Source organism: Pseudorasbora parva, chromosome 19, assembly GCF_024679245.1.
Source record: "Pseudorasbora parva isolate DD20220531a chromosome 19, ASM2467924v1, whole genome shotgun sequence".
NCBI lineage: Eukaryota > Metazoa > Chordata > Actinopteri > Cypriniformes > Gobionidae > Pseudorasbora > Pseudorasbora parva.
Window position 1 is genome coordinate 28,143,068 of NC_090190.1, and position 22,340 is coordinate 28,165,407.

The 22,340-nt window shown below is 36.1% G+C and overlaps 1 protein-coding gene across 2 annotated transcripts in view; it reads left to right on the plus strand.

The window, feature by feature from the left end:
* The window catches only part of LOC137048507 (catenin beta-1-like), a 32,768-nt gene that overhangs the window by 2,684 nt on the left and 7,744 nt on the right, over positions 1-22,340 (plus strand). The window contains exon 1 of one of the 2 annotated variants that reach the window (XM_067426739.1): positions 14,425-14,603. The exons of the other annotated variant lie outside the window; for it this stretch is intronic. The gene's annotated coding sequence lies outside the window, so the exon portion shown is untranslated. Of the gene's footprint in view, positions 1-14,424; positions 14,604-22,340 lie in introns of those variants that run through there. 2 annotated transcript variants of the gene reach the window in all.

The following is a 22,340-nucleotide window of genomic DNA, read 5'->3' on the forward strand; positions in this document are numbered from 1 at the left end:
ACCACGGAGCTCCTTACTATCCGCGCTGAAGCGCTGAGATCGCTTACCATTATCCGTCACATTCGGATGTTACGGGTCGACTCGATCCGGGACCGTTACGGGTTGTGTGTGAAAGCGCACATATTACGGTATTTCGCTGGCAGTGTGAATGGACCAAATCTAGCGGCCCGGGAACAAATGCCGGGTCGCATTATCCGTGTATTTGCCGGAATCGCAGTGTGAAAGGGGCTTAACTGAGCAGATTGTGAAATACTCAGACCGGCCCATCTGGCACCAACAACCATGCCACACTCAAAATTGCTTAAATCACCTTTCTTTCCCATTCTGACATTTAGTTTGGAGTTCAGGAGATTGTCTTGACCAGGACCACACTGCTAAATGCATTGAAGCAACTGACATGTGATTGGTTGATTAGATAAATGCAGTAATGAAAAATTTAACAGGTGTTCCTAATAATCCTTTAGGTGAGTGTATATTTGGTGTTTGAAATATACAACAATTTTTGTGACTTATTTGCCTGTTAAAAACTGCATTGTTCATTGTACTCAGTTGCTGAGCATTGTTATGGCATGTATGTGTGTAATAATATTTAAAAAAATATATATTTCAAGGGAATAAATCTCTTTATGATGTTTCTCTTCAAATATATGGCTTTATCTCACACTTGAATCCTCAATTTCTATGTGACAAAGAACACTTTTGAATGTTCATGAACACTAAAATTGACTTTATAATTTCTTGAGGGTTTTTCCTCCCTAATGGAAAACTCAAACACAGCCAAAAAATTTACTGAATAACTACTTATTAAAAATAAATTCAGTAAATTCAATTGCTGCATATGAAAATAGGGAGAATTATACCGGGTGTCTACTGTGATTTTACATATCTAAATATCACAACTTTGATCTCTGCAATTTTCTCATTTTAAAGCACAAAGTGTAGGCTACTCCACATACAGCTCTGAATCATGCATTTGTTTCTCAAACAAATGTTGTAACGAATCAGAAGCAGTTATTTTGTATTCAGGTAATTCACTACCCAATCACAGATGAGGAAGCATCACTGAAACTGTGCTGGTCTGTAAGAGGTGCCATTTGAAATATAATTACCAGTAGAGCAATTAAAATCAGTTAGTATTTAAACACAAGTCATGCAACCCTTTTGAATTTAAGATTAAGAAACAAATAAACGGCTCTATTTGAATAATACCAGTCCAAAAAAACATACTTATTATAAAAATAGAGTACTGCTGGACAGGGGAAACTATCCATCTGAATTCATTGTCTGTGTACATTGCTATTGTCCTGTACATTTTCTCTCAGAATAATCTATCCATAAAGTCTGGCAGCAAAATGGAATTTATGTCTCCTTTGATATAAAATGAGGCCTCCATCTCAGAGGCTGTTGTGTCCAAGGGCATCTTGAAATGATGGGCTGTATGTGATATTCTTGTGGGGTATAATACAATCTGAAAAGGTATACACATAAATTTTCACATATTTTCCACCCATTTTTTTCGTACCATTTTGACGCTAGATGAAGGTCATCATTCCAGCAGCGGCTAAGAATTCCCATGTGTACGTTGAAGATACATGTATATTGGGTTTTATGGGCATGTCTTGATGTCAAGGTTGTGCTGACAGCACATATAAGTGTGAGTGAGGAGTGCATTTTTATAAATATGTGTTTTTAGCTTCACCCTGTGTGTCTTTAATCAATACTCACATTAAACAGAGAATGTTAATTCCCAATATCATCTGTTTAGTATTCCATGGAAGCTTACGATGAGTGTCTAATCTTTAAAACAAGCCTTCAGATACTCATATTGATTGTAAATGTGTATTCATATATCTATATACACGCACTAACTCAGGATTATTAGAAACACCATACTAATACTGTGTTTGACCCCCTTTCGCCTTCAGAACTGCCTTAATTCTACATGGCATTGATTCAACAAGGTGCTGAAAGCATTCTTTAGAAATGTTGGCCCATATTGATAGGATAGAATCTTGCAGTTGATGGAGATTTGTGGGATGTACATCCAGGGCACGAAGCTCCCATTCCACCACATCCCAAATAAACTCTATTGGCTTGAGATCTGGTGACTGCGGGGGCCATTTTAGTACAGTGAACTCATTGTCATGTTCAAGAAACCAATTTGAAATGATTCGAGCTTTGTGATATTAATGGTGCATTATCCTGCTGGAAGTAGCCATCAGAGGATGGGTACATGGTGGTCATAAAGGGATGGATATGGTCAGAAAAAATGCTCAGGTAGGCCGTGGCATTTAAACGATGCCCAATTGGCACTAAGGCCATGTGTCCACCAAAGCGTTTTTAGCCAGCTGAAAACGCCTCGTTGTGAGTGCTTGAGAGCGTTTTGGAAGCGCAGCATTTTTTTTTTCTTCAGTTGAGAGTGAGACTCTTCACTGAAAAAAATTACTTTGTGGTATTGTAAAATCTATTACATTAATTCATGTAATTTATACATTGTAAAATCAAGATTAAGTTGGAAATATATATCTTATGTAAAATGTACACAATTTATTAATGTAATAAATTAACTGAGAAGAAAGAGTACATTTTACTATATATTTACAAATAGTATTTAATGTTTTATAGTCACAGCACATTCACCTAAAAATACTAAGTAAATTTTAATCTGAAAAGCAAAGTGTGTTTGAATCTGCCCGCCCGTTTTTGTTGTTGCTCAAAAAGATCCCGTTCAGTGGCAGAGACGGTCGGTTTGGGATGTTGCTTTTACATGGCTGACTTATTCTCGGTAAGTTCTGACTTTTCTATTTTAGATTTGTGATAACGATGTACTTCGTTTTGATGGTTTGATTATTGCATAGACGTTACGGTTTAAAATTGACTAAAAGTGAGTTTTAATCACAATAACGGTAGCTAAAGCTAAAGCATTATCCACTTCTATAAAGTTGAGACTGGTGTTTAGTCAAAGATAGAGGGGATTAAATGTAGTTAGCCACGTTCTTGTCGAAAAAGTCACCCTGTCTGGTTAACTTCAAAATAATTTAATGTTAGCTGGCCGTGATTAAGTGCTGGCTGCCTGTGTGTGTGTCCTCTAGCTAATGTTAGCATTTTTTAAAAGTGTCTAAGTTAGTTGTTTTTATATCCACTGAAAATTTCACAGCAATTATTATATCAAAGCATAAGTTAGTCTGCACTCTGCACTAAAGAAGGAAAGTTTGGATGGCAGGTGAACTCTGATACCAAATAAGCATTGATGTATAACGTTAGCAACAAGTGCATGAATGTCAGCAATTCTATTTTAGTGAGCTAACGGCATGAAGGTCCGGTCACCTTTTTAATGAAAATAAAATGTAATGTAATAAATGTAATTCTATTTCTTAAATGGAATTGTGTTCTTTCTTTCTTTCTTACAAACTGTATGCAGGAGGACAGTCGCAGTGTTGCCGCTGAACATATCCTTAAGATGGTCGTCCATGGAGCTGATCGAGAGGATCCAGTCGATGAATGAGCATTAAGGAAAAGTGACCATTCTGTTTCAGCTGGACTATGCATGTGCTCGTCATTAAAGGGTGAAGTTAGTTCAGTTCAGTCAAAAATGAAATGTCTGTCATTAACTCCTCTCCCTAATGTCGCTCCACACCCGTAAGACCTCCATTCATCTTCACACACAGTTTAAGATATTTAATATTTAGTCCGAGAGCGTATGCAAGTGTATGCACACTATACTGTCCATGTCCAGAAAGGGAATAAAAACATCATCAAAGTAGTCCATATGAGACATCAGTGGGTTAATTAGAGTCTCTTGAAGCATCCAAAATACATTTGGGTCCAAAAATAACCAAAACTACGACTTTATTCAGCATTGGCTTCTCTTCACTGTTTGAATCTTTATTTGAGGATTGAACACAAATACGGAAGAGAAGACAATGCTGAATAAAGTCGTAGTTTTTGTTATTTTTGGACTCAAATGTGATACATTTCATATTTGGCTGAACTAACCCTTTAATGTTAGTTATGCCACTGTTGGCTGCTGATGTTTAGTTGAACCATACATGGTTAATTCTACAGTTATTGTAAATTATAATGAATGTACCTTAACTACTTAATCAGTTGATGTGAACATTACTGATTTAATGGTTAATTGTAAATTTTGACATAATAAACTGTTCAACTTTATTGTATTTATGTGTGATTTGTGATACATATATTTGATGCAGAGAAAATTATTACATTTATTTGGTTTAAAATAGCAACATTAACATAATATAACATAACATAATAGTGAGTAATATAAATTAATTCAACTAAGTAATTTAAAATGTCAAATGGACAAACATTATAAAATCTACTTAATTACTTCATAAGAGTAAATAATACAGATTTATAAAATTTTCACAATAGTTATGCTCCTTTTAAAATTAAATTTACTTGATTACTTTTAAAAAATACAACATGCTAAGTTAAATATAATTAAGTAACATTTACTTAATGTCTTTGCAAATGTTACATTTATAGTTAAGTACATTTTACTTAATATTGGCAAGTAAGTTGTACTTGATATCGCAGCAGTAAATTTTACTTAGAAAAACTGAGTGCAAATTTTTACAAAGATTTTATCAAGTAAATCTTGCAAGTTGTTTTTATATGGAAAATCCGCAGAATTGCTTCTGATTTCACAGGTAGTTTGTTTCTGTATCGATTCTATATAAAATTGCAGATACAATGTAAAGTATTTGCTCTGGCTCTTGTTTTAAATAATTTTGTTCCATTATTATTGCTTGTTGTTAACTGATGACGACACTCAGAATGTGCCGGTTGGTCTGTGTTGTGTTGTGTTTGTACCGCCCCTCCTCCACTGTGATTGGACGGCTGAGTGGACAGTGATGAGCGCTGTGTTTTACTTTTAAAAAAACGTGGCGCTCTCTTTGAAAACAATTGAAAACACCAGCCAGCAGCGTGAAAAAAACGCTTTGGTGAACACACGGCCTAAGGGTGCTAAAGTGTGCCAAGAAAACATCCCACCACACCATTACACCACCAGCCTGCACAGTGGTAACAATGCATGATGGATCCATGTTCTCATTCTGTTAAGCCAAATTCTGACTCCATCTGAATGTCTCAACAGAAATCGAGACTCATGCAAATTGTAGCCTCTTTTTCCTATTTGTAGTGGAGATGAGTGGTACTGAAATAACCACTCAGTGGTACTTCTGCTGTTGTAGCCCATCCGCCTCAAGGTTGTGCGTGTTGTGGCTTCACAAATGCTTTGCTGCATACCTCAGTTGTATTGAGTGGTTATTTCAGTCAAAGTTGCTCTTCTATCAGTTTGTATCAGTCGGCCCATTCTCCTCTGACCTCTAGCATCAACAAGGCATTTTCGCTCACAGGACTGCCGCATACTGGATGTTTCCCTTTTCACACCATTCTTTGTAAACCCTAGAAATGGTTGTGCGTGTAAATCCCAGTAACTGAGCAGATTGTGAAATACTCAGATCGGCCCATCTGGCACCAACAACCATGCCACGCTCAAAATTGCTTAAATCATCTTTCTTTCCCATTCTGACATTTAGTTTGGAGTTCAGGAGATTGTCTTGACCAGGACCACAGCCCTAAATGCATTGAAGCAGCTGCCATGTGATTGGTTGATTAGAAAATTGCATTAATGAGAAATTAAACAGGTGTTCCTAATAATCCTTTATATACTGATATACCGTATGCAATGCAATGCGCGCACACACACACACAAACACACACACACACATTGAGCACAATATGCAATTTTTTGAACACAAATAGTATATGTGTGTGTGTGTGTGCATGTGCGTGTGTGTGTGCGCGCGTGTGCTTGTGCATGTGTGTGTGTGCAATAAACTATGCAGCTGGCAATATACTGCGTTTGTATTTTATTTTCCTTAACTATAAAAAAGGTTGAAAAAATGCATCTGTCCTTTATTAGAGTCTATAAATAATGCAAAGTGCAGCATCTGTCACAGGATGATGTCCTATTTCTTGACGCACATGCAGTCACACATATAAGTGTTCAGAAAGCTGACAGTGACGGTGCGAACGATTCTGATCAGAGGGAGAAAATCTAGTTATGCTAGTGAAGCAAACTGGAAATCTAACATTAGCTTCACTTGTCTTGTATCACTCTCTCAGACATATGCACACTTTAGATCTAAATATGATTATAGGTGGGGATGACGAGGGAGATGGAGAGAGTTAGACTTCAAAAATGTATTGCTATGGTTTCAGTGATATGTGTTATTGAAAACACGTAGCTTTCACAATGCACATTCGCCATCTCTCATTCACACACACAGTCTATTCCAGGAAATTAATTTACTTTTAGTGCCACTAGTATGCTTTTAATTACCAAAATAACAGTTTATGGCTTATTGCAGGGAAATGAAAACATGCAAATGTGTCAAATTCATAACAACACTGACACTGGTAAAAAGATACTTCATAAAACCACAGTGCGTGCTGATACAGTTTACTGCAAATTGCATAAAGCAAACACACCTAATTATGCGTCATTTCTAAAATATTTGCTACAGTAGGCCTATGTCAGATATATTGACCCATATGTGGTATCTCTGAAAATCTGTGCTTTCTATTGTTCAAACCTGTATTTATTTCTATTCTTCTTAACACTTTACTAATTCTACCATTGTGTTTTAGTGACCTGTTAAAAAAGAGAAAGGGTGCCAAATTTAATACTTTTCCGTTTGTTTTGATTAATAACAGCAATAGAGACAGAGTAGTTTTTGTGACATTGATATTTTGAGGTTGGATATTTGTATTATTATAAAGGCAACATCTAGCACATGTTTAAATTGGAATACACACAGAGCACATTGCTGCTATTTTCTTTGTAAACATGACTCTGATGTATGTCTATGTGTTTTTTTTATGGACCACAAAATGCATTTTTTAAATATATGACCCGCTCGCACTCGTCCATATAAGGGCAGTAAATAGCGACCAGCATCAAGTTTTTTTAAGAAGACACAAAAGTATTACAGATTGAACCCATGCCACACATGCCTTTTAAGTGTTCTTGGGATATACGATAGGGTGTAGTAAAAAACAAAAAAATGTAATGTTATTTAACACAATTCTTGACCTTTTCTGCCCGGCTGCACAATGTGCTCATTTGTGAGATTCGATTAGCGAATCAGTCCAGAAAAACACAGAAATCAAGATGAAAAAAAACATGAAATACATTGTCTAGGAATCCCTAAAAAAGTATTTGTCTGATGATGGTCAAAATGGCATTTGACAGACGTGAACGCGATAACTTCTTGTTACAACAAGCACAGCGGATATTCACCTTAAAGATGAAGGTATTTGGTTTTATCAATCTTTATTTTTATTTTTTTACATCTTGTGTGCCTTTTTTGGGTTAGAAGGGGCAAACTGCGGCACTTTAGACTCTCACGAACGCGCGGGCTAAGGCCAAGATTTTCAGTTTCAAGGTTAACATTCAATTTCGGTTTGTTTTTCACCAAACCTTATTGTATTCCCCCAGGACACTCAGAAATATACGGCATGTGCCGCATAGGATCATTCTGTGATATGTTTGTGTGTTTGTTTAAAAAGCTTGAAGCTGGTCGATAAATAAAGGTGACTTGACTTTGCTATTCACTGCCATTATATGGAAGAGCGTTAGCGGAACATTATTTTAAAAATTCTACTTTTGTGGACCATAAAAGAAAGAAGGGAAATACATTAGAACACCGGGGTAAAATGATGACTTAATTTTCATTTTAGGGTGAGGTATCCCTTTTTTTAAAAGTTCAAATTTTATACAACGTGCCCTTAATCAATGCTGCGACTCTGCAGTTGAATACTATTGTGTGGCACACTGTCAGAAAAAAAGGTACATTTCTGTCACTAGGACAGTACCCTAAGGTACAAAACCAAAAAGGTAGGCTACTAATATGTACTTTAAGGTACTAATTTGCACTCTTAAAGTACTGATATGTACCCTTTAAGATACTTATATGTACCATAGGGGTGAGTAAGGTACAAAGATGTACCTTTACACTTTTGTACCTTAGGGTACCGCCCTAGTGACAGAACTGTACCTTTTTTCCTGAGACTGCATGGTGTGTTTTTACAACAACAAAAAATGGCACCAAACATTTTATTAGCTGTTTCTTAATGTTGTTTTAGACATCCACTAGACGGACATTTTAACTGTTGCTCCGCTTTCTCACTGTCTCACATGTTGATTGTGAACATGTTTTAAAATGATTACGTCTTACGTTTTTAAATGCATGAGCGTTCTATGTGTGAAGAAGCCCCTAAGATGCCTATAATATCATGAATCCAGTATAGGGAAGAGTGCACATTTGTTTGTAGGCAAAATATGGATAGAGAATGAAAGATAAACACAATGGAAAGAGACTGCTGAATAGAAATAATAGATATAGGCTCCTTATGCAAGCATAATCCTGCATCCTTTTTCTGGCCAAACGTCCCGCTGTTCATTTGAAGAGCTGCGATGCCAACTGAGCCCCACACTTCGCATCTCGCACATTACCAAAGCTCCAAGGTTGCGTCATATGCCGAAAAGCACTATATAAAGAAATGTATATGTATATATATATATATATATATATATATATATATATATATATATATATATATATATATATATATATATATATATAAAAGAAAGAAACCGTTTTTTTTTTCTTTTGTGCCAAATCCTCGTGCTCTTTTCATGCTGGCCACCAAACCATGCCTAATGGCTCCTGGGGAGAAGAGGCCCAGATTTGCAGCGTCTTTTCCCCACAAAAAGAGATTAGAAATCTAGGCTTAAAAATTCAGGGTGCCACCCCCGCCAACCCACCCCTCCTGGAGCGCGCTTATGCCCCTGAAGAAACGAGAGATACTCAGAAATGGATGCGAACGGTGAAAGCCAGCAATCTCAGTCACTCTCAGATTCTCTCTTTTTTTGCTCATATATTGTAGAAGCAATTCAAATAGAGACTTGTTTTTTTTAATATACTGCAGAATGTCCGAGTTAATGTGTAAATCTGACCCATCAGGAGTGGAGGAAGTTGCATGTTACTGTGGGTAAGATTTTGCTTGAATACAATTGCCTGTGCTAATGTTTTGCTATTGTAGATTTGGATCAATGATAGTGATATATTATGCAGGCTCAACGCAGTGTTCAAAAGATGACAGTGAATGGAATGCAATATTTAGCCTATACTGTTGAAACCAAGATGGCAAAATTGTTGCACTTGGATGATGATAACGGATCCGGACAGTGTGCATGTGATGTATTATAACAATGGATTTCATAAGACTGGGTATATAAACGGAGCAATTCGTTTGATTGTTTTGAGTGTCTATGCATTTTTATTATCACTGGTTTTGAATCAGTATTTTAAATGGGTCAGATTTTGCCTGCCTTGTGACTCAAATGGAATAAGTGGTAGTAAAACCTGAAATTACTTACATTGTGGTCATTTTACCAGCTAGTGTTTCCCACGAGAAAAACTTGTTTTAATTAGTTGCGGCTGGCCCTCCCTCAACCCGATCACATTAACATTTATTAAATTGATAGGATATGATATGACATGATATGATAGCAAATCATCCCTGGGATAGGAAATCATCTCTGCAAAATGTAGGCCTTAGTTGTTGTTTTTTTGCCTGTCCACAGGGCTCAAGTTCAGCTCTAATAAATTGTCAACAGGAGGCGGGTCTATGTACCAGTTTAGCCAATTGCTGTGAACATATTCAAGATATGACATAAAATGGTGCCAAGCAGCATCACTGGTCTGTGGAGGGTTTTTGCACAAGCACATGTGGTGAGTGTTTTATATAGGAGTTTTCACGATCAGTGCAGTGTTTATGCACATATGGGTTTTTATTTATTTTCATTTGCGTTTTGCTTTATATATATATATATATATATATATATATATATATATATATATATATATATATATATATATATATATATATATATATATATATATATATATATATATATATATATATATATATATATATATATATATATAATGTTGTAAGGTTAAGGCCTGTTGGGATTGTGGTCTATTGGCCTTTCCATGAGGTCGTGTTTGGCACTGCAGAAACTGAATTATAAAAATTTAAAAGTATTTTCAATTTACCTTGAACAAATCTTGCAGAAAATACAGTTTTGTGCGAATCATCCTCAAACTTAATTCTGAACTTGGTCAAACAAATTATATTTATTTAAAATATGTTTCAAGCCTTTAAAATGTGTCTTATTTTTTCTTCTGTTCACTTTTTTCTTTAACTGTTTAGCATAAAATCATGCTGGGGTGTTTGCAAAAACTGTTGCATGTGGCACAGCCCCCTAGAAAATGGTCCACCAGCTGCCACTGGTTTTAATAAAAAATGTTTTTAAAAAATGCAATAAAGTTAATGTGAGGCTTTCATTAAGTTAAAGAGGACAGAAAAAATGATTTAGAATGTCAAACTGAGCATGAGCGGAAGGAGAGGATTAGATCATTGAAAAGGTTGAGAGGAGAAATGAACAATATAAAGCCGTGTTTATAAATGAAATCAGTTTGAACGCATTAAATATAGTGCACTTCCATCAGGAATCTCTGCTAAGTGGGAGAATATATGAGAGATTTTGGTAACACTTTATTTGGTAGTTTTATTACTAATAACATTATGCATAATTACATGCAACTAACTCTACAACAAACCCTAATCATACCCTAACCCTTATTATTACAAAGTACTTAAATGCATATTACACTACGGACGCCTTAAAGTGTGACCGAGATTTTTAATCCAAGCTGCATTTATTTGTTCTTTAAAATACCCTATGTTATGTTAATAAGTGTGCAGATGACATAATATGGCATGAAAGTTTGAACCAACTACACATGAGAGTTTATGAAGCAGAGGATTGTCAAAGCTGTATTTTATGAGGCAGCCGATTCCTTACATCTGTTTGTCTGTTCACAAACAGACACACACACACACACACACACACACACACACACTTTCAAGGCGAGGAGATGAGGGTTGATTGATTTTCTGCTAGGTTTAAGGTGTGCTCTGGTTTTTAAGAAGATCCCTCCAAAAAATGGTGAAAGACAAACGTGGTTCTGTGAAAGCAGAATAAGATATGGAGTCTATATTAAGATGACTCAAAAAGCCTTCCTTCGAGTTTGTGGAATGTAAATGCGATATAAGGAGAAACTAACATGGCCTTTTAATGTATGCCATCCGCAATCGATCTGTGCATGCTAATCTGATTTCCTCAGTGTTGATGTGGGACTGTGTCATTTCTGTTATATAAAAAAGAATGTGATGAGAATAAAGATTACAAAAATATCAGCCTTTGATAACGATAATTCAATTTTGTTCACTATTTCTCTTACAAACAACATCATAGAGACCATTTTAAATAGAGATGCATTTTTTAATTCTTTAATTTAAGACAAACAAATAATTATTATTTTTATTGTTTTAATGGTCACCTTATTAATTAGAAAATAAATATGTTTGTAGCAATTACATTTTTTTTTAACCTAAAAACATAAAGGAATTGTATTATTTGCCATGGAATTTATTATTCGGTTTAGATTTACATTTTAATTTTAAATGTATATGTTTGGTTAGGGTTTTAAAATCCTTTTCAACTTAAATAATAATTTATAATCCATGAATAATTGTAGTTTAATGTTTAAATGGTTGATACTAGAAAAATGTTTGTTTAATGCTAAAGAAGGCAATAGATCCACTCCAATATAAAACCAAGAAAAAATATTATTCCTCTAAAACGCTCCAAGCAAAACTGAAAGATGTAATATAAATAAATATTGTTAAAGTATTTTTAAGATTTTAAATCTACCTGTGAAAGGAGGATAAAGACAGACATGACAGACTGATTCTGCAGGCCGTGGTAAATGTGGCGAATCTGTACAGGGGAACGGTGTGTTGGGAAAATAAGGAACAGGAGGAGGTTATTAAAATATGACTGTTTGAGTTTTGGTTGACTACCTCACTCCTGATACTCTCAGCATGAACTCAAAGTGAGGTGTACCTCTTGTCTAAAGACAAAGCAACTAAATAAAAGACAAAATAATGTGTTTTATTATAAAACTGCATGTATTTTCTTTATAATGTGCATTCCATTACATAACAGAATCATAACAAAAAATAAAACTGGTGGTAATGATTTCATTGTCAAAGTGAAATGATTTTCTTGACTCTTTTTTTCCCCCAGTCATAACATAGGTTTTTTTTTTTTTTTTTTTTAAGGTGAACGGGCCAAAAATATAAGAGATCCTATCTGTTTTGGTGTGGGTCATGGGGGTTGGCCTGATGAAAGGCATAAAGCACTTAAATTTGTTAAGGACACTCCCACCATTCAGAAGCACTTAGTGTGGCCATGGGCACTACCCAAAATGTGCTCACACAATTACCATTGGAGGGTGATACGGAAACACATACAAGCACTTAGAAACACCAAAAGAATTCAAAAATTCAATTCAAATTATACAAAATTTCAATAAATTAAAAAACTGATGACTTTTCTAGATGTTTGGTTACAACATTTCAGTGTTTTTTTTTTTTTACACTTATTTCAAGACTAACACAAATTAAGTGTATGCATCGAAAAAAGTATGATCTGGTAAATTGCATCATTTCTGTATCATATAAATGATGTAAACAGTGATTGGTGTTTTTTTGTTTTTGTTTTGTTTGTTAAGTTTGTATCATCTTGTTAAAATGATGAATATAAGGTTATTAATCATTTTAAAATCTAATCAAAAATTATGAATAAGTGTGTGTGTGGTGTGTTTGTGTGTGTGTGTGGGGGGGGTAATCCCTACGTTATGGGGTAATCCCTACGTTATCCCCACAAAGATGGCAATATCCGAAATCCTTGTCCTTGTGGGGACATTTTTAGGTCCCCATGAGAAAAACATCTTATAAATCACACAGAAGGAGTTTTTTTGAGAAAGTAAAAATGCAGAATGTTTCCTGTGATGGGTAGGTTTACGGGCAGGGGCAGTGTAGGGGGATAGGATGTACAGTTTGTACAGTATGAAACGCATTACGCCTATGGAAAGTCCCCATAAAACATGGAAACACGACGTGTGTGTGTGTGTGTGTGTGTGTGTGTGTGTGTGTGTGTGTGTGTGTGTGTGTGTGTGTGTGTGTGTGTGTGTGTGTGTGTGTGTGTGTGTGTGTGTGTGTGTGTGTGTGTGTGTTGTGTGTGTGTGTGTGTGTGCGTACATGCGTGTGTTTATGTAGCTCATATTAAAAGAAATTGATGCTCACTTGTCTGAAGTGCTTAACAAATTATTGGTTATTTTTCCCTTTTTTCACTACATACTGTCTATTGACGACATGACTGATGATCACAGACACAGATACACACGACCTTAAATTCCACAGAATACATCCTGGCTTCCCTCATCTGCAAGCATGCCTTCTTTTTTGAAGCAATTGTATTCAGATCATCTGACATTTTTTAATTTGTCGATTTTTAAACATGATACATGAATTTCATATATACTTCTTTATATTTGATCATTACAATAAAAATGTATATATATATTTACAACATGTTCTTGCTTTCTTTCTGTCTTCATTTGTGTAAGTTGTGCTGTTTTTCAAGTTGGATATGGAGTTAAATGTGTTTGTGAACAGTAAATCACTTTATTTTGATTAGTAGTAGTAGTAGTAGTAGTAGTAGTAGTAGCTAGTATGTAAAATCACAAAAATGAAAACAATAAGTGTCAAAACAAATAGCAGATTGTGTAGAAGTAATTATTGGTATTTATTTTTTCAGGACTCACTTCCAGTTAAATTACATTTTTATTAACCACAAAAAAATAGGCTACAGTGAAAACCTGAAGGGCTAGAAGATGATGGTCCATTGCATGAGCAAAACTATTAGCCTACAGGATTCATTGCTCGTTATGTCCTCACATTATAAAAGATTAAAACATAAGAAAGGTAGAAGGCATTATTTATACTAGCCTACAAAAAAGAAACAAAAAAATTGTAACTCAAGTTAACCGTCCTGCAGCAGGAGCAGCGTTTCCTGCATCCCTAATACAAATGTTACCTTTGTATAGCTGCTCCCAACATCCCATTCAAAACACCCACATTCCAACCTAATGGACGCACCTCGCCCTTCCTGTAGCTGCTATATTACTCCGCGCATACCACATTCCCTCTGTGGACTTAAAAACATCCAGACCTTAGACTAAGTACTCTACATATGATACAATAATCATTGATTATCACCTGTCAACATATAAATATAACACTAACGCTAAGCTTCATTCTGGACTCGCCGCTGCTACGCCCTAGTTTTTCATGTGCGGTAGGATACATAAACTGCATTCCTCGTATAAGAACTGCGTCTGAGCGACGCCATTTTAAGGTCTAGATCTACATCGGCGCGGAAGGTTTGCAGCACCGCTAACGCAGGAGAACAGCTACCCGTCCGGGAATTTCACCGGCTGGCTTGGCTTGGCTGTTTCATTCCTATTAGAATACCGACGCGTTGGTCAGCCTTCGCCGGCCAAAAAATATATTCTTCGTTTTAATTTCAGGTAAGCTTTTTAAATAAGGATTGATTAAACTCCAAATAGTTTGATTGGAGAAACGGGAGGATCTTCCCGTGGTTTTCCATGCGAGACTGGTATGCGAGGTTGGGTATACCTTCGGATACCTGAGTGTTTTAAAACGCTTGGTTGAGATGTCTTTCCTTTTTGTTTTATACTTGTTTTATCAGGAAGTTGCAGGTTTATGCACGACACGCATTGACTCTTGTGTTTGTTTACGGTAGCTTCGCAAACACTGGCTAACGTTAGCTAAGTTAATGTTAGCCTTCATTCAGTTACGTTATGTGGTCGAGCTAACAGCAAACCAGCAGATCTCAATAGATAAACTAAAATGATTAAAAACATAAATACACGTATGATTTTGGGGACTTCACGTGTTGGTTTTCCAGACACGCAAGTTGTAACTTACCCATTGTTTTTGTAACCACATCGTATTTTTTTGTTTCCTCTCCTTCAGTGGTTTATGTCGTCAGGTAACTGTTATACCGGGGAGTTTTTACTTGTTTTTGTGTTTTGCGAACATTTTCAAATTTATAGTAAAAACTAGGCCAATTATTTAGGTTGTGGTCTGTAAGATTGGTGCGGTACAAGTGTGTCAGCTAGAAATGCACTAGGTTTATCAGTTGAGAATGAAGGAAATCAAATTTCTCATTTTTTTTTTTTTTTTGCTCTATCGCACAACTTTATTTTCTTAAGTGCAACGTGAACCTTTAACTGTGAAAATTAAATGAGTTTTATTCAAACAAACTTAGTTATGTTCATTAACTGCAGTCTTGACAACCCATCTAACTAGACGTAAGTTACGGTGTTCGTGGATATCCATGATGGGCTTGTCAGGAGAAAGTAAGTTTTGGCTACAATAACTATCGTGGTGTTTTCTCATCCAGTGTGATGTTATAATTGGATACATTTCGGTGTCATCTGATAGGCAAGTTTTTAAGCTTGAGAAGGCGAAATATTTCAGGGTTCATTGCTTTTTCCTGAAACAAAGGAGCCGGTGGCAGAATTCCTGCGTGCTTTAGGAGGGGCTCGGGTTTCTCGGCTCCCAGAGCCTAGAACAGCTGTTTCACACACTTTAGTTAGACGTACCCACCTTGAGAGTCACGGCAAAACTGACCTTAGATCAGCCACCGCGCGCATCCGCTGTAGAAAGAGTGGGCGGGGCTAAAGTCAGTCGGCACCGTGCGCTGTGTGGAAAGGAAACTGAAGAGGTCGAAACTTTTCCACGATTGCGCGTGTGTGGTCGTGTTGTCTAGAGGCGAACGTATGTTCGGGAAATACCCGCAGTAGTCTTTTTAAAAAACCGCATTGATTTCCCATAATACGCAGAAATGGTGGTTTTGTGGAAGAACCTGTGGTCTAAAAATAATTTACTAATTGACCGGATGTTGCCTATTGTTGTGTTGCAAAAAAAAAAAAGCATAGTTGCTCGAATAGTTTTTTACTTGACTCGTTTGCTTTTGTAAATGATTTAATTTTCCACATCAAAAGATCGTACAGATAGTTTAACCAAAAAGGAAAATTGTCAATTTTGGCCTTCATGCTTCATCGTGTATAATACTGACAAAAGATCACTCTTATTTTATGGAACCGATTCAGTGACGCAGACTTGTGGCTATAAGCCTAGTGGTATTGATTTAACTATTTGCAAAATTAGAATGAATATTAACTTTATAGTTGTAGTCCTCCTTGGTGTGAATGGACCTGGCAGTTTTGCCTGAAATCATTGCATTTGCCTTGTCATCAAACAATACATGAGTTTGGAAAAACTTGAAAGGCCATTTCATTTTATTCATAGTATAGTTTTTTGACCAGTTAACTTAAACTTGCGTTGTATGCACTGGCCCTCTGCAGAAAAGTATCTGCTTGTTAACGGGATACAGTGAATACACTTTTAAAAAAGCCCATTAAGAGTGCTAATCGGGCAGCCTTCCTTTACTTTGAAGGTTTGGTTTCCAAATCCGTCCCATAATGACACTGATTCGTCTGCACGTCCGCCTCCCGTGCGCCTGTGTGGAATGCTGACTGGTGCCGCAAAGAAAACCCTGTGAGTTTGTCTGACTTCCTCCGGTGTTTATTGTCTGGTAAATTAGTTCCAGGTCATTCTCACCACTGTGGAGGATGATGCATTTTGCATAAACTACTACAGCTGCCTCTGTTTGCTCTCAAATCAAACCATCTCCCTTCACATGCACCCTTAAGAAGCCTAATTTATTAACCTTGGCATGGCTTCACAGCGCTGTATTTCCCGCTAGCGGGGTCTTTCAGTGCAGGCCTGTATTTGAAGTGCTGTTTCTTGTGTTATGCAGACATACACTTTGGAAAGGAATGTCCAGTGCTAACTCCAGGATGTTATCATAAGGTTTTCTTTAAATGCCTGTATGTGAAAGTGGCTTTTGATGTTATATTTTGAAGGTTGTGTTGAAGTTCTGCTACAGTAGTGCTATAAATGGGTGTATGTACCAAAATGTTTTTTTTTTCTTGACTGTGAAGGGATGACATTGTGATTCTAAAGTTTCCACATGACTAAGAGCTGTTCACTTCTCACTCAACCATATGTTCTCAGACAGCCTGGATGCTCCTCCAGCTGAGAACCAGCACTTAACCTAGTTGCAGAAGGTTGCAATTTAGCTGAAGAGCTCTGGAGTGCATGTGACTTGAGCAGTGTTCTGATTCACAGTCTCTCTGCACCCATGATTACCATGGGATATCTTTAGAAGTTCAGCTCTCCTGACAAATGCATTAATTTGGAATTCCCTGCAATGTGCTTATGTCGTATATTTACATTTCATATAGTCAAGTCACTATGCAGACCTTGTGAGAAACCAGGCTCAGTCAGGGGGCCAGTTCTCCTCTGGCCAACGAACAAATTGTATACGAGTATGATTCTGGCAACATTACAGGTCAATAGTCATAATGGTTAAATAAATATTCAAAAGATTGGAGTTGTCACGCCAGAGACTGGTTTAATGAGGATGTCGTGTCTGCAGCGTTTAATTGACACTAGACATGTGTCGGTATGCGATTATATCACGGTAATGAATATGCATGGCATTATCATGGGCACTTCAAAATGCCATTAATAATTAATTTAAAAAAAATTATAATGCACTTAAGAATATTTTGCTCATCAACTGTATAAAATGCTCAACACTCCTGTATTGTAAACAAGCCAAATGTGCTTGAGAAGCAAATGGCTAAACGAATGAAGGAGGCACTCGCTGAATGAATTGCAAGTTCAATGACAGCAGAGGGTGCTGATCGAACTGCAGAATGCCGCGGTTACCCGGGCAACCCCGCAAACAAAAGCAACCGCGCTAGTGACGTTTTTTAAATGCTCCAAACCGTTCATTTTTGTAATCTCAATGTTGTTCATCACAGCACTTAATACTTAAAGAATAAATAGGCCTTTTATTTTCAAACTTAAACATTTTTATATTTTAATCTGGACTACAACATGCCCTAACGATTTCTGATTATTTGTTATTGTTCAGTAAAACTGAGACGTATGGTTTAATTACATGTTAATTCATTATTACCAAACTGACAATGAAAAATACTTATAAAGAATTCATTAATGTTAATTTCTTAGTTACTGTTTAATAACATTAAAATCAAAACTTTTTTTAATGGAGCTAAGCTAAAACATTTTGTTAATGCATTAAATGAGATCTTACTGTAATGTTACATGTTCTTTATATCCTAATTCTTTTGCACTTTAATGTGTTTTAAAATTTTACATTTATATATTTTGTGCATTGTATTGTATTTAAGCAGTCAGTTATTTTTATTACAAAATTCTTAAAGCTGTTATACTATGACAACTTTTTTTTTGCTTGCAACTTATTTCAATATCGTGATATCGTAAACAGTGATAAAAGCTTCAGCAATTAATCGCAACATTAAAAAAATTGATATCGGCACATGCCTAATTGACACATTCTCTGCAGACATTTCAGGGATGCGTTGGTCATGTCCAGACACAGGTCCACTATCTGGTCTAGATATGGCCTGGATCCGGCTGACTGCAGAGTACAAGATGTTAGGATTTAGGGGTTTAACAATGCAACAGAAACAAAACAAAAATGCAACAATATGTATTGTGGCTTGTGACCATCTGTATTGTGTATACTTCACAAAAGAGAAATTGTGCGGGAGGAAAATTTGTTTGTCAGTACTACATTAAAATATTACCGATATCTAGTCTGTGACAGTGCAAGTATTTGTCTAAAATTATTTTAGACTATTTTTAATGTAAAGCTAAAATAAGTTCAGCTTCAGAATCATGGATATTTTAATTCTGGTTTCATCATTAGGACAATGGATTAGGTTTCCAGCACCCAGTCTAAGCCTATTAAGTTCCTCCCCCAATCTAATACCAAATTTGGCATTTTAATCAACAGTACCTGCACACTTTCCACTTCCACAGTAACTTTCCACTTGCTTAGACACTCGACTTATTCCTTAAACCTAATCTCTGTCCTGTCAAATTCATATTTTCAGTATGGGAATACTTTGGATATAAAAAAGTCATGGGTGGTGGTCCTCAAGGATGGATATCCAATCTGCAAAAAAAGTGGCTGCAAAAGAAATGCTTTGAACACTTATCTATATTTGAGAACATCATCCCTCTTGTGTAGTGTCCTGTTTATAACTTAAAGGTCCTGTTCTTCGCGATTCTTCATAGAACAAGGAAATCATCAGGCCGTTTTTAGGACAGAAAACAGCGGTGTACAGATAAGTAAATTGTGTGAAAAATACTGTTTTTACACATGAAACATGAACTCCTGTTATATTGCACACTGTAAACATAATGAAAGCTTCGAAAACACGCAAAGAACGGGACCTTTAAAGCCAAATGATTCTGGAATCCAAACATAAAATGGAATTTACAGCGTAATAAGGATTGAGTACATACTTGAGTAGATGTGATGCTTGAACCCTCTATGCGCTCTTTTGCAATAGAATCATTTTTTTCACTCCAGACTGATATAGCTACTATTTTATATATAATTATTAGTGCTGTCAAACAATTAATTGCAATTAAATCACCTTCCAAATAAGTGTTTACTATATGCATACACACTAATGCATAATATAGGGGTGTACTGTGTAAACATGAACTTTTATTTTGCACTTGATTTAGTCACAATTGATCGTTTGACAGGACGAATACACATGATTCCACCCAATCAAGCATTATATTGGAATTATCAAGCACCGTTTAATGATAGAACATTAGAAATTAGAACTAACTTAATTTTCTATGAAAGCGTATGTCACTTCAACTTAGGACAGGTGGTGGTGCTCAATTTTTTTTTTTTTTTTTTTTTTTTACAAAAACACTGATTGTGAAAATAATTCTACTGTTAAACTTGTACAACACACAACTGAGCTGGTGGGTTCATGAAATCCCATTGTAATCACATTGTCAGCATTCCCTCAAACTGATTTCCTGAAATCAAAACGGGGACTGTTTTGATAGAAAATAGAAGATTGCTTTTTGCGCCTCAGTCCCGCTCACTGCCGGACAACCTGCATATCTTCTGCTTGTTCTTCAAAAGCAGAATATTTATCATTTACACATCGCACATCGATTCTGTTGTTATTTAAGAATCTTTCTCTTTTCTGAGAGTGCAGTGTTTCTCTCACACCTGCAAAGCAATGGTGAGTTGTGCGCCTTCACTAGAGTAAGCTGAAATGAAAGACAGAGCAAAACTGTTTCTCTGAGTAAAAATCTAAGCATTTTTAGTTGCTCAGAAAATATGCTCGCTGAGGCTTGTCATGGTATTTTCAGCGTCTGCTGTCTCGCTATGAGGACATGAAAACATGAGAACTCAAATTTCCCCCTTGTTGTCTTGTTTTATTGATGATGCTCTTCCTTTCCACGGCACTAAATCAGTGCTTGGATGACGTTTTTTTGTGGTCCGATTAACCACATTGATTGTTGCTGAATGTCTGGTTTAGTTGGAAATGGAGCTGTCGGTTTCTTGCTTACCCCAATATCATGACTCTCATCAGCTCTTTTGAGACCTGCATGCGAGAGCTGTTGTTTTTCACTGCAGCAGGAAGCCAGATTATGTCACCATTTCCGTTTCCGAGGCTTGTCCGATTCCTAGATACTTCTGTGAAAGTGTCCCCCATTAATCCTTAAGGCTATTAATTAACCTGTTTATTCTGAAGAATTTATAAATAATATTATAAATAAGGATGTTGTTTTAGACCGATTTAAGTTTCTGAGTCAAGAAGGCATCTTGGACTCATTTCATTGATTTTAATTGCTGCTCTGTGCACTGAAGTCTCGTGCAGGAAAAAAGATCATCCCTGATGTAGATGTGAGCAGTTTCCTATGGAAATTAAACGTATCCTTTCTGGTTTAAGGCCAGCGTGAGGAAACCTTTCGCATTCTGAGTGCCTGACAGCTTTCATTTTTTTGTGGCATCTCTTCACGCTAAATATGTCCTACCCCATGAACTGGTGGCCTTCGCCTAAGGCTTTGCGTGAAACTTAGGTTTACAGAGGTCATTACAGCACTGTGATTTAATTTCAAACGCTTGCATTATCTGTAGCAACGTTTGTGAATTTTTACTATTTGTTTATACACCACTATTTAAGTACTTCATATTCAGCTGAAATAGGGCTGAAGCAATTAGTCGACAATAAAAAATTGTACACAAATATCTTTGTCGAGTATTCGTTTGATCTCACGTGACCTAATGTAAGGGCCTGCGATATCACGATTTGACCGCTGTGGTGCTAGAGTGTAATGCAGCCCTTACAAATGCCATTGCGGTAAAATGAACCGTGCATATTATGACAGTGCAAATGAATCCGATCTGGCAAAGTGTGCGAAACTTTCACAAAACTACGAACAATGTTGTCGTGTGCAATACATGCAAGGGGCAACTTGCTTTTAATGGAGCACGACTATTGGAGAAGGCAATATTATTAATAATAATAATGATTAAAGTATAAATTACAATTACAGTAATTTATTTTGGATAGAAAAAAGATTGATCGAGGTCAGGGGTTCTTATTGTAAAACTATTAGATATATCACTTGCCTGTGTTTTGTTCCATATGCATGAAGACTTGCATAAGGAGATCATTATTGTCAGTTACGGTTTCATACTGTTAATTAAAAGGTGAATGCGAATCTGTCAGCTCAATTGTCATGTAAGAAAGATTGTAACTTGTATTCTTGTAGTATTTGTTTACAGATTAATATTTTACCATTCTTTGTGTCCTGAAGTAAATGTCCCATTTAAGCAGCACCTATTATTGATCCCTTTTCTCGTCAGAGGAATTGCAGCTGATTTTATTTTTCAACTGGAAGAGAACAGAATATTTAAACAGTGCCTAGAAAGCATTTGTGTGTTATTTGAGTTGGACAGAAATCTGAGAACTTAAAGAGAATGAACTGTTTAGTTGGTTCAAAGTTCATTAAAACAAACTATTTCAAAAAGCTAAAGTGATTTTTCTTTTTTATATTATAGTTAAATATGTATACCTCAATGTTTTAACTAATTGAAGAATTGTTCAAAACTTACTGATTAGATGGCATTGGCAATAACCCATGATTAGCCGATTAATTGTTCTAATAATCGGTAGATTAGTCAATTATTAAAATAATCGTTTGTTGCAGCCCTATTCAGCAAGGATGTAAAGTTGAAGTAACTGTGAATGCATTTTATAAAGTTACAAAAGATACTCACTTCAAATGTA